The 12,784-nt window shown below is 44.6% G+C and overlaps 1 non-coding gene across 1 annotated transcript; it reads left to right on the forward strand.

Annotated features, from left to right (window-relative positions):
* The first annotated feature begins 7,519 nt into the window (after positions 1-7,519).
* On the forward strand, positions 7,520-7,626 carry LOC125126648 (U6 spliceosomal RNA). Its single transcript, XR_007134743.1, has one exon. It is a non-coding gene; the product is annotated as a U6 spliceosomal RNA (small nuclear RNA).
* Positions 7,627-12,784: the final 5,158 nt, after the last annotated feature.

The raw sequence follows: 12,784 nt of genomic DNA on the forward strand, positions 1-12,784 counted from the left end.
ACCTGTGACTGTTGTGTAAGCAATATCATAGCCATACTTTTTATCAGCACTTATTTGTTTAGTGGTTTCTTAGGTCATTACTCTTTGCTGTTGTTCCAGGCATTTTTCAGTTCTAGTATTTGCATATGCTGGGTTTTTGTTTGTTTGTTTTTGGTACAGGTAACATTTTGTGTTCTTTTAATTGAGAATGTAAGTACTGTCAGTCACAAATGGTTTCCCTGTACAAAGCTACTGTGAAAACTGACTGTGACATATGTACCATAGTAACAAAATACTTTGTCTTTCAACTTAAGATATTAAAAACGTTTCTGTGGTTTCTTTCTCTATTTGAAAAACATTTGGATGTGAAATATTAAGTTTTCTGCCATGGAAGTTCCCGGCGTGGCTCAGTAGTTAATGAATCCGACTAGGAACCAAGAGGTTGCGAGTTCAATCCCTGCCCTTGCTCGGTGGGTTCAGGGTCCGGCGTTGCCGTGAGCTGTGGTGTAGGTTGCAGACGTGGCTGGGATCCCGAGTTGCTGTGGCTGTGGCGTAGGCCAGTGGCTACAGCTCCGATTGGACCCCTAGCCTGGGAACCTCCATATGCCACGTGAGCGGCCCAAGAAAATGGCTAAAAGACAAATAATTAAATAAATAAATTTTTGGCCGTGTTTATTCAATGGGAAATTCATAGCCAATAATTTGAATGGAAGCAGGCCTATGATTTCAGAAGGATATGATAGACTTTTTTTCCTGGGTCACTTTCCAACAAACAGTAACAGCTCCAAAGTTTTCATATTTCTCATCCAATTTGCCAGTTTTCTTGCAATTTCTTTATCTTCTGACGGGAAGGCCAGGATTGCATGTGTTTCTTCAGAGTTTTGACTTTTATGCAGAAAAGGATGTTTTTTATTTTTTTCTTTGGATTAAGAAATGTGTTCATCGGTAAAGAACACAAAGTAACAGGTGTTTCATCCAAACATTTCAAGTTGTGGATACTAAGAATATTTGGTTGCATTATTTGCCTTGTTTTGCTCAGCAGCTAAAATACATGAAATAATTTGTCACGCCCATTTGTGAATTGTAGGTGGGTCATGCTCAGCAGAAGTCTGTTTACTTCAATATTTGCAATTTAAAAAATTGAAGCCGACCACGTCTTCGAAGATTGGAATGTCTGGTATCTTTTCAGTCCTTGCTTTTCTGAGCCCCACTTTCATATTTTGTGGTTGTACCCCAGTCTCAACTTGTCCTCATCCTCAAGGGCCTATAGAATTAAAAAGATAGAGTGTAATCATATTCAAAAAGTTCCAAGTTTGGAAGTTCCCGCCAGGGTGCAACAGCGTTGGTGGCCTCTTGGGAGCCCTGGGAAGCAGGTTCTCCCCAGCCCAGCATAGTGGGCTGGGGATCCAGCGTTGCTGTAGCTGTGACTTAGGTTGCAACTGTGACTTGGATCTGATCCCTGGCCCAGGAACTCCATATGCCACAGGGTGGTCAAAAAAAAAAAGAAAGAAAGAAAAAAAGAAAAAGAAAAGAAAGAAAGAAAAAAGAAAAAAAAAAAAAGAAAAAAAAAAGGCGTTCCCGTCGTGGCTCAATGTTTAACGAACCTGACTAGTATCCATGTGGATGCGGGTTTGGTCCCTGGCCTTGCTCAGTGGGTTAAGGATCTGGCGTTGCTGTGAACTGTGGTGTAGGTTTCAGATGCGGCTTGGATCCTTGGTGTAGGCCAGCAGCTACAGCTCTAATTTGACCCCTAGCCTAGGAACATCCATATGCTGCAAGTGCAGCGCTAAAAAGACAAAAAAAAAAGTTCTAAGTTTGAATATACTTCATCAAAAATGCAATTAAAGTACATGTTAAAATATTGAAAAATTAAAATTATTTTTCCTATTTCTCATGTCTCAGGCAATATGAAGCCTTGAGGAGAGGGACCTCCTTTCTTTAAATAGTTATTTTTTTCCTAAAATATGCAAAATTATCTATTAAAATTTTTTAAAATAATAATCATTAAAATTTAAATAGGAGTTCCCATTGTGGCTCAGTGAGTTAAGAACCTGACCTAGTGTCCATGAGGATATGGGTTCGATCCCTAGCCTTGTTCAGTGGGTTAGGCATCCAGTATTGTCACAAGCTGCAGTGTTGTTGCAGATGTGGCTTGGATCCAGATTTGCTGTGGCTGTGGTATAGGCTGGCAGGTGCAGCTCCAATTTGACCCCTAGCCTGGGAACTTCTATATGTTGCAGGTGTGGCCATAAAAAGAAAAAAAATTTGAACAAAAATTATTCGAATAAAGCTTAGTTTTTACTTTAGTTTTAAAATATGATTATATCTTATAAAATATTTTTATAAACATAAAATTATTTGCAATTCTTACAGTCAATATCCATCAGTTGCTAATGCAAAAAAAATGCTATGTCTAGAGTATGTATAAAAATTATCAGAGTTCCCATTGTGGCTCAGTGGTTAACGAATCTGACTAGGAACCATGAGGTTGCCGGTTCGATCCCTGGCCTTGATTAGTAGGTTAAGGATCCAGTGTTCCCTTTAGCTGTGGTGTAGGTTGTAGACTTGGCTTGGATCCTGCATTGCTGTGGCTGTGGCGAAGGCTGGCAGCTGTAGCTCCGATTCGACCCCCAGCCTGGGAACCTCCATATGCCAGGGGTGCAGCCCTAAAAAGACAAAAAAATTTATCTAAGGATAATATTGTTGAATATTATAATCTGTTCTCTGGCTGCTACATGTCACTATTGTGAATACTGCAGGCATTTGTGAGTACTTACAGATCGACAAACTGGAACTCAAAGTCAGAAAATAGATGCTCAGCACTCCTGGGAAATGATACTTCATTATGCAAGAATCTATAGCATTCATGACATCCGAGAGAAAGGATTTGACAAGTGAATTCATTTGTCTTTTCTCTTGCCTAAATGCTTCTACAGCTCAAATTCTCCTTACACTCCTTAGCAGTGTCCTTCCACGACGTTGGCAGTGGGAGGGACAACCCGTGATTCTTCCTGACTTTCGACTCAAGTCCCTTTGGCTTTCAGGACAGAGGGCAAGCGATGTGGAGAAGCATCTCCTGTGGCCTGAGTCACGGGTGCGGGTGTTTAGGGGGATGGCTGTTTTGTGGCAGCAGTGGGTACCCGACCTCATAAGATCTTTAATAAACTTACCTTTTCATTATGTGTTTGTGATTGTCAAACTCTCTAACATATGAAGTCCCAGGAAGGAGCCCCTCTTGACTTGATCTAAGAGCTATGCTGAGTTCAATTAAAAAAACATTCAGGAGTTCCCGTGGTGGCGCAGTGGTTAACGAACCCGACTAGGAACCATGAGGTTGCGGGTTCGGTCCCTGCTCTTGCTCAGTGGGTTAACGATCTGGCGTTGCCGTGAGCTGTGGTGTAGGTTGCAGACGCGGCTCGGATCCCGCGTTTCTGTGGCTCTGGCGTAGGCCGGTGGCTACAGCTCCGATTCGACCCCTAGCCTGGGAACCTCCATGTGCCGCGGGAGCGGCCCAAGAAATAGCAACAACAACAACAAAAAAGACAAAAAGACAAAAAAAAACAACATTCAACACTACTTATTTGTACAACCTACATGACTGAGGTAGAAATAGCTTCTCCCAACCAGTGCCTGAATAAGTTACCATACAAACACTTGGGCGTTTCTTTCTCTAGGCATCTGTAGGTCGCAGACACCTCTTGGATCCGGTGTTGGTGCAGCTGTGGCTGGCGTAGGCTGGCAGCTGTAGCTCCGTTTAGACCCCTAGCCTGGGAACCTCCATACAGTGTAGGCTCGGTCCTAAAAAGCAAAACAAACAAGCAAGCAAACAAACAGCTTTGTAAGCTTCTCCTTCTTAACAATATATTATGCACTGCTTTTCATGTTGTCATGTAAAATTCACCCTTGACACTTAACCTTATTATTAGTAGTATTTTTTACTTTTTAGTTCCGCACCTGCAGCACATGGAGGTTCCCAGGCCAGGGGTCGAATTGGAGCTGCAGCTGCAGTCTACGCCAGATCCGGCCTGAGAGATCTGAGCCATGTCTGTGACCTACACCACAGCTCACTGTAGCACTGGATCCTTAACCCACTGAGCACGGCCAGGGCTTGAACCTGCATCCTCATGGGTACTAGTTAGGCTTGTAACCCGCTGAGCGGCAATGGGAACTCCTAAACCAATTCCTTCTTGATTGACGTTTATTTTTTCAAATTTCTGTTCTAGATGATCAGGATATTCTCATGAACCTCAAAGTAGGAGAAGGTGGAGGAAAACTCCCAGCAGCTAAAGACCCCCATTGTGTCAGCGTCTGTGCAGAAGGAGCAGGGAGGTATGTGACAGATCCGAGGACAGGAGTACTCGGAAACTGGCATAGTGCTCGACCAAAAGCAGAGGAGACCAGTTTGAGAACAACTGCTGAAACTGGGAGGGCGGTTTCTAGACTTCAGTGAAGATCTGGGTGTGGGGGCTCCAAGATAAGGTCTGAAGGAGCTGGTCTCGTTTTGGCTCTTTGAACCTCGAATGACAACGCTCCCTTTCAGGAGAAAGCCTTACCCCAAAAGAAGACGCCTGAGAGTAGATTCCAAATGAGGAGGGATGGGGGAATAGAAGCAAAGGAAAAAGAAAAGTCTAGATAAAAGGGCAGAGGCTACATCTCAGAAAGTCCAGAGCCATTAAAAAAAATACTTTGTAGGAGTTCCTGTTGTGGCTCAGTGGTTAACGAATCCGACGAGGAACCATGAAGTTGCGGGTTCGATCCCTGCCCTTGCTCAGCGGGTTAAGGATCCAGTGTTGCTGTGAGCTGTGGTGTAGGTCACAGACATGGCTCAGATCCTGTGTTGCTGCGGCTCTGGCGTAGGCTGACAGCTACAGCTCCAATTCGACCCCTAGCCTGGGACCCTCCATATACCACGGGGACAGCCCAAGAAAAGGCAAAAATACAAAAATAAATAAATTAAAAAAAAAAACTTTGTAAAGATAGAAGAAGGAAACCTGAAGTAATGAAGCCAGAAAAGTTATCCCTAATTCACCCTTCCTTTGTAAAAGAAAAACTAAATATCTATAAAAATAAACAATAGAATAAAATCGTATTCAAATCCAACAGTAAGTTTGATATGTCAGCTAGCCTTATTGTGATCATTTTGCAATATTTAAGTGTATCATATCATTACATTGTACATCTTAAACTTACACAATGTTATATATTATACCTCAAATCTGGAAAAAATCCAACACTAAGTTATTATAAGGAAACAGGCGTTTCCATCGTGGCTCAGTGGTTAGCAAACCTAGCTAACATCCATGAAGCTGGGGGTTCAATCCCTGGCCTTGCTCAGTGGGTTAAGGATCCGGCTTGGCCGTGAGCTGTGGTGTAGGTCACAGACGCAGCTCGGATCTTGAGTTGCTGTGACTGTGGTGCTGGACAGCAGCTACGACTCCAGTTCGACCCCTAGCCTGGGAACCTCCAAATGGCACGGGTGTGGCCCTAAAAAGACAAGAGACAAAAAAAAAAAAAAAATTTAAAAAGGGGCAGAATAACATTCCGACACTGAAGACCTATCAGAAAGACATGCTTATAAAACAGATGAAAAATTGAAATTATTTCAAAATGAGCAAAAAAAAAAAAAATCAAGTGAGAAAGACCTATGTAAATCAGAACTAAAGAAGCTCAGAAATGAGGCAAGAGAACTCAGAATTAATATTAGTCATTTGAGACTAAAACAGAAGAGTGAATAAATACATCAGGTAACAGCTTAAAATAAGTAGTAGGTGCCAAGTAGGGAATTCCAACAAATCAAGGATTCTAGGGGAGGAGTTCCCATTGTGTCCCACAGTATCCATGAGGATTTGGCTTTGATGCCTGGCCTCGCTCAGTGGGTTAAGGGATCCAGTGTTGCTGTGAGCTGCAGTGCAGTTTGCAGACTTGGTTTGGATCTGACGTTGCTGTGGCTGTGGTGTAGGCCAGCAGCTACAGCTCTGATTCAACCCCTAACCCAGGAATTTCCATATGTTGGGAGGGGGCTCTAAAACAAAAGACCCCCCCCCCCAAAGAAAGGATTCTAGAGAAAGCGGTGGATATAGAAGGTAAACAAAAAACAAAACATATATAACAGAAGACCTGCAAAGAAGAAAATAAGCAATGTAAATTTAAAGGTAATTTAAATTTGAAAAGAAAGGTTTTCCTGAGATAAAAAGAGATTTGACACTGGTACTTAGGAAAATTCAAGATATATTCTCAGAGTTCCCTGGTGGCCCATTGGTTAAGGATTTGGTGTGGTCACTGTGGTTGCTCAGGTTCAACCCCTGGCCTGGGAGCTTTGGCATGCTGCAGGTGTGACCCCTAAAACAAAGGTTATATTCTCATAAAACTTTTGGACTTTATAAGAAAAGAAAAAAATCGTTTGGACATCTAGTCAAAATATCAAGCCACCTAATGGGAAAGAAATTGTCTTTGAACTTTATTCCAGAAGAAATAGACTAACATACTGAAGATATTCAAGGAAAGGAAACCTGAGCCAAAGATTTTATATGTCATCAACGTGTCACAAATGATGACCATCAAAGACGGGAGACTCTTGGTGAGTTTACTGAAGGAGGTTTTTGTAGACAACCAAAATGGAAAGACATTGGCATAAAGAGTGATGGTATTATATGTATATCCACTTATAAGGAGAGTTATAAGAAGAGTACATACCCAGATGAAGCAGATGTTGTACAGTAATTGAAAGAGAAGAATGGTGACAGAGACGCAATTTAGATAGACTTGTTTTTTATTTTGTTTGGTTTTGGTTTTTGCTTTTCGGGGCCACATGTGCAGCATATGGAAGTTCCCAGGCTAGGGGTCGAATCGGAGCAGCAGCTGCTGGCCTACACCAGAGCCACAGCCATAGCCGCATAGGCTCCTTAACCCACTGAGTGAGGCCAGGGATCAAACCCACATCCTCATGGACACAGTTGGATTCGTTTCCACGGAGCCATAAAGGGAACTCTCTAAATATACTTGTGGAATATACTTGTTGCTCATGGAAGTAAAAGGATCTTTATTCAAATGAGACACTGGTGGACAGGGATGAGAGAGGAAAGAATAAATTATTAACTAATCTTAATATTGTTGGGGATCCAACAGAAAATTACAAAAATAAGAAGAGGGGGACTGAGGTTATTTTAGTTGTAGGATAACAGTAACTATTAAAATAAAAACAAAACCTTCCCAAATACCGAATACATTTGAAAGAGCAAATAAGTGAAACACCAGTGCTATAAAACACTTGCACATGTATAACATAAAACGATATGAAGTGAAAAAAATAAGGTGCAAAGGTGTATACTATTTGAATAAAAAAAGAGGGCAAAATGAGCTTCTGTGTGTGTAACACACACACATGTATTTGCTTATTTTTGCAATTAAAGAAAGGATAAACCAGCAACTAATAAAACTGATTATGTACATACGTTGAAGAAAACTTCTCTGAGTTACATTTTTATATGGTTTTGACTTTTTGAAGTATGCTACTCTTTTACCTATTCAAAAAATTAAATTAATGCTCACTTTGGCAGCTCATAGACTAAAATTGAAATGATACAGAGGAGATTAGCTTGGCCCCTGAACAAGGACGACATGCAAATTTGTGAAGCATTCCATATTTTTGTTATGGGTGTTAACTTACTGTGGTAATTATATATATATATATATATATATATATATATATATATATATATATATATTTATCAAATTATTATGTTTTGCACCTTAAACTTAAAAATGTTATATATCAGTTATATCTCAATAATACTAGGGGAGAAAAAGACCACTCTCACAAAGAATAAAAATGAAATCAACAAAGATAGGAAAATTCTAACATTAGATATAAAGAGAAACAAATGAACCTATTTCAAGGTTTAAAGGTTTTTAATGGAGCGTTTTACCTTTAGTGGGCTATATTCTAGAGATTAAAAAATATATATCCTTAGGTGAGGGATATTGCAGTGTCCACGGTATCATTTTGTCAACTTTTCCGTAGGTTTAAAAAATTTTCATAATAGAAGTTAGGGGCCGGGGAAGGAACACATGGATTGGACGTGGGTGTGTGACTTGAAGATACTTAATCCACAGGACAGCCAGCTAGTGACCTGGGACCTGAGTGACCCGGCCTGAAGGGACAGCTATACTGTATCAGTCAGGAGGAGCCTTTTGGCTTCACGTAACGGGATACCGGAGTCAAAGTAGCTTAAACTGTAAGGATAGCTAATTATCTCATGTAACAAGAAGTTTAAAGGTCCATGGCTCGGGGTTGGTTAATCATCAGCTCAAGGATGCTGTAGCCTGCTTTGGCCAGTTCCTCTCTAGTTCTCCTGGCTTTGCTTCATGGTTGCAAAGTGGCTGCCATGGTCACATACATCATGTCCTCAAGCGTTGTTGCCAAAGAAGTCAGGAAGAGGATGGACCAACGCCTCCTCAGGCTTTGCCCTCTTGTATCAAGGGTTAAATTCTTTCCATAAGCCCTCCCCTGCCGAAGAGTCCCCCAAGCATCCCGTTGCTCTTAATAAACCAATTCTGGTTCACCACCTGGGCTTCGCCTGAAGAAGACTGATTGGGACGGATGACTGTGGAATGGGCAGCCAATAGCGTTTTGCCACATGAGCCAATGAGACTCTCTTTGCTCAGGAATCTGAGCCAAGAAACCCAGCCTGGGTTTGGTGTTAGCAATCAAGCTGAGGTGGATGGATGACCAGAAGCTGAGTTGAGGCCATGGCACACCAGGCTGTGTACAAGCCAAGGTTAAGATAAGAAAAACTATAGAGAGGGTGAGGAAGCCATTTGGCAGAGGAAAGAGAATGGAGCCCACATGGAGAGGTGGATGGAGCCCCCTTGAAGGTTAGAAACTGTTCCCTCAACTGCCTACATCCCTGATGTTTTCTGGTTACGATTTTGCTTCCAGACTACAGAGAATGCACTGAGTAGGACTCATTCACTAGCAACAGAGAACAACCAAAAAGGACTGCTCTAGCACAAAAGAGGAACTGGTTATCAATGTACTTCCTATGGAAAGCAGGACGTTTAGCCTGTCCCTGGGAAGTATTAGCACCAGAAAATGCCAGAATAGGGTGGTAGGGTGACCTCTCTCTGCCTCTTCGTATGTGTTTCTCTGTGGTCCATTTCATTCTTTTTTTTCCTGTTGAAGTGTAGTTGATTTATAATATTGTGTTAATTTCAAGTGTACAGCACAGTGATTCTGATAAACACACACTCACACGCAAATATACATACATAACATACATAACCTTTTTCAGGTTCCTTTCCCTTATAGGTTATTACTATTGAGTATAGCTCCCTGTGCTGTGCAGTAGGTCTTTGTTGGTTCTGTTTTGTTTACAGTAGTGTGTATAGGTCAATCCCAGGCTCCTAATTTAACCCCCCACAGTTTATTTCATCCTTTTCTCTGCAGTAGGATGCCTCTGCTTCACATTCCTCTTATTATACATCCACCCACACCTTCTACATTTGCATTAAAGTTTGACCCCCTGAAGAACCCAGGCGGTACTCAGTCCCTGGGTCCTAGTTTCAAATTCTCAAAGGAGAGAAGCCGAGGGGTCAGATGTCCAGCCTGCCCAGTCCATAGGCTTCAGGTCTCAACAGACAAGCATGGGATAGTAAGAAGCAGAGCTAGGAAAGGGGGGTCGTTGACTAGGCTGGAAAGATACCCCCAAAAGTTTCCCCCACGTTCCTGAAAATAATGTCTTTTTCAAGACTGGGGTGGGAACTTGCCACCCAGGGGAAATTTTGCAAAGTCTGAAAACATTTCTGGTCATCACAGCTTAGGCAGTGGGTGCTACCTGCCTCTAATGGGGAAAGGCCAGGGATGTTGCTAAAATCCCAGAGTGTTCTCATGACAAAGAATTATCCCATCCCAAACGCCCTAGCACTGGGGTGGAGAAACGCTGCCTCCCTTGGGATTCTTGTCACTGTTCTTTCCATCAAAGGGAGCGTCTGTACCCACAGAGCACACTCCCAGGCCTGGGAAGTCACAGGACCCCGTAAATATTTGTAGGGCAGAGAGTCTGAATGAAGACACCTTCCCAGGGTTTTGTGGATGCTGGTTCTACTGCTGATTAACTGGGTTCGGGGTGCATTCTTGGGGAGGGAGCCTGCAAAGGCAGAAGACGTTGAAGTTCCTGCCCAGGGTGGTGGGGATTGTTCAAGAAAAAGAGAAGCTGGAATAAGCAGAAACAGATCCAAGCAGAAGTCAGAACTCTAAACATACACACAACCTGCTCTTGTACGTGCTCAAAACACAAACAGCAGCTGTCTGGCTGCTACCTGCTCCTCCCCAAACACCATAAGGGAGAGTCCCAAACAGCTGTCAGCTATGACAGTAGCATTGTTTTTTCCACACTAACTTGTCAGGCAGGAAGGTACAGGCCCCAGGCCTTTGGGGTTCTTTTCGGCTTAGTCAATACAACATCTGCTTCCATTTTTTTAAGGAGCGTTGTCCCTGAAATCCTTAAAAAAAAAAAAAAAATCCATATATGGCTCAGAGAGGAGAGGCCTTCAAGAATAAGGAGAAGAAAGAAAATTTAAGGCAAGACATCTCCCTGAAATTCCTGATAAACCTGAGGCTATTTGGCAAAGGGGAGTCGTTTTCCAAAGTTTCTGGAGGAAACCCCAGAATTTTAGGTAACTCAGGGTCTTTGCTGCCCTCTACTGGTTACAGTGGAGACCAGCAGGGGGTTCGAGAGGGAGAAGGGCTTTTCCGTGGATCGCTTCATTCCGTCATGCAGTTTTCCAAAGTGTGTAAATATGCTCTGTTTACTGTTTGTAAGTATACTTTGCCTGTATACTCTGTACAGGTGCCATGGTGCAATGGTGCAATGGTGGAAAATACACGTCCCTGTCCTCAGAGGACGTAGTTTCCAGCAAAGGAGACAAAGTTTAAGTCAACAACTAAGAAACATTTTAAGCTTGTTCAAAGTGCTTTGAAAGCAACTGGCAGGGTAACGGGTGTGTGTCGGGGGCGCGGGTCCTCAGAGGTGACTGAGCTGAGACTCGGGAGGGAAACAAAGCCAGCTGCGCTGAGAACAGAGCCTTGGGCTCTGGGCAGGTTGAGAAGCGGGTGTAAACCCACTTGGTGGGTCCATGAACTCGGTGTGGGGGATGGGGCCAGTGTGGACGGAAGGCCAGAGGAGACGGGTCACGGAGGTTACCCCGCAGTCTGCGAAGGAACTTGGATTTTCTTCAAAGAAATCTTACCCAGTAGAAGAAGCTGTTGAAAGGCCCCTCTTTTTGCTTTTAAAAGTTTATTCTTGCAGTAGGACATTTTCACTCTGGGAATCCATAAAGATTTTTCTGGAAGGATCAGAAAGTTTACAAGGTGTGTTCATGAAAGGCAACATCTGCCTCCCTCTGGATCCTGGAAGGTAGGGCAGGGGGCAAGACCTGGGAGGCAGAGCCAGGCCGGGCTGTGCCCAAGGCAGGCGGGGCCCGGGTGGTGCCGCCGAGATCCGCAGACTGGAGGGGCCTTTGGGAGTTACACCTGCCGGCCCTCTGATGAGTTAGACGTGGAAAATGACAGACAGCTGCCAAGGCGACGCGGGCAAGCCGATCAGCTGTGACGGGCGCTTGAAAAAAAGTGGCACCTGCAGGCACAGGCTTCTCTGTGGTCGGGGGCGGGGGGCCGGGGGCCGCGACTCGCGTGCCTTTGCTTTTTCCTTCTGTTCGGTCTGGGTGATTAGACCTGACAGGGCTCAGGGAGGCAGCCCTCGTAAAAATGGCTGTAAAGCCTTTGTGCTATTATGCAGGCGCGCATAAATGTCAGGTGATGCGAATTACAGCCCCGCGCGGGCTCATCAGAGAGAGAAAGCGGCCGGGCTGGCTGTCCACGCTGTCTGGTAGTTTCGGGGAGGGTGGGACTGGGAGGCGGCGGAGGGCTGCTGGAGACCAGAGCGGCTCCGAGCCTTTCTTGGAGGTCCTAGTTCTCCAATCTGTGGGCGCAGCTCCTCACGTGGCCCAGGGCTTCTTCAAGGTGAAGTGGAGTGTATTCAGCCGGGGCTGGGGTGGGGTGGGGGGAGCAATGTTAGGGAACCTGCCCCCGGGGCAGCCTCTGATTCTGGGGAGTAAACAACATACTGTTTCCTGCCTTTTCCAGTCCTTGGCCCACCTGTCAGCTAATTGGTACCCAGCGCCTGGGAGTGTTCCCCGGTCACCATCTGTCTGGCGGTCCTTTGATGCACCCCAGATGTCTTACAGCCTGGACCCCCAGCTACCTTTCTTTCTCCCCGTTTAGTTCTCTCTTTCTTTGCAGGCACTCAACACACAGCTAAAAATCACTGGGGTCATGTGATAAGCATGGCAGTGTGCCAAGGGCCTGGAACCTGGGCTGGGGGCAAAGAAATGGAATAGGAAGACCCTATTCGGGAGAAGTCTTTCATCAGCCTGGCTGCCAGCTGGATGAGCAACCCCCGGGGGAAGGGACACACTGAAAACCAGAGAAGAACAGATGATGGTGGCTTGGTGGGTTCTGAGGGCTGACGGCAGGCCGGGGATGGCAGGGGCGTTGTCTCAGGGGAGCCTCGGGACAGCCTCAGGTGAGTACCGTGGCCATTGATGCTTTCGGGTGAAGTGGAGGCCGGAGGTGGTGGATTTTGCAGGGTGGCAGCTACTGAGTGATGGAACCCTTTTTCCACCAAGTCTGCCTGATGCTGAAGCCTCGGCACTGCCCTGTCTCTGGCTCATTGGTTAAGTTACCAGGAGCTTCCTAGTAGCCTGGGGGATAAGCCACATGCCACTCCAGTTTCCAGGACACGCTGCC

This window comes from Phacochoerus africanus, chromosome 4 (genome assembly GCF_016906955.1).
Source record: "Phacochoerus africanus isolate WHEZ1 chromosome 4, ROS_Pafr_v1, whole genome shotgun sequence".
Lineage (NCBI taxonomy): Eukaryota > Metazoa > Chordata > Mammalia > Artiodactyla > Suidae > Phacochoerus > Phacochoerus africanus.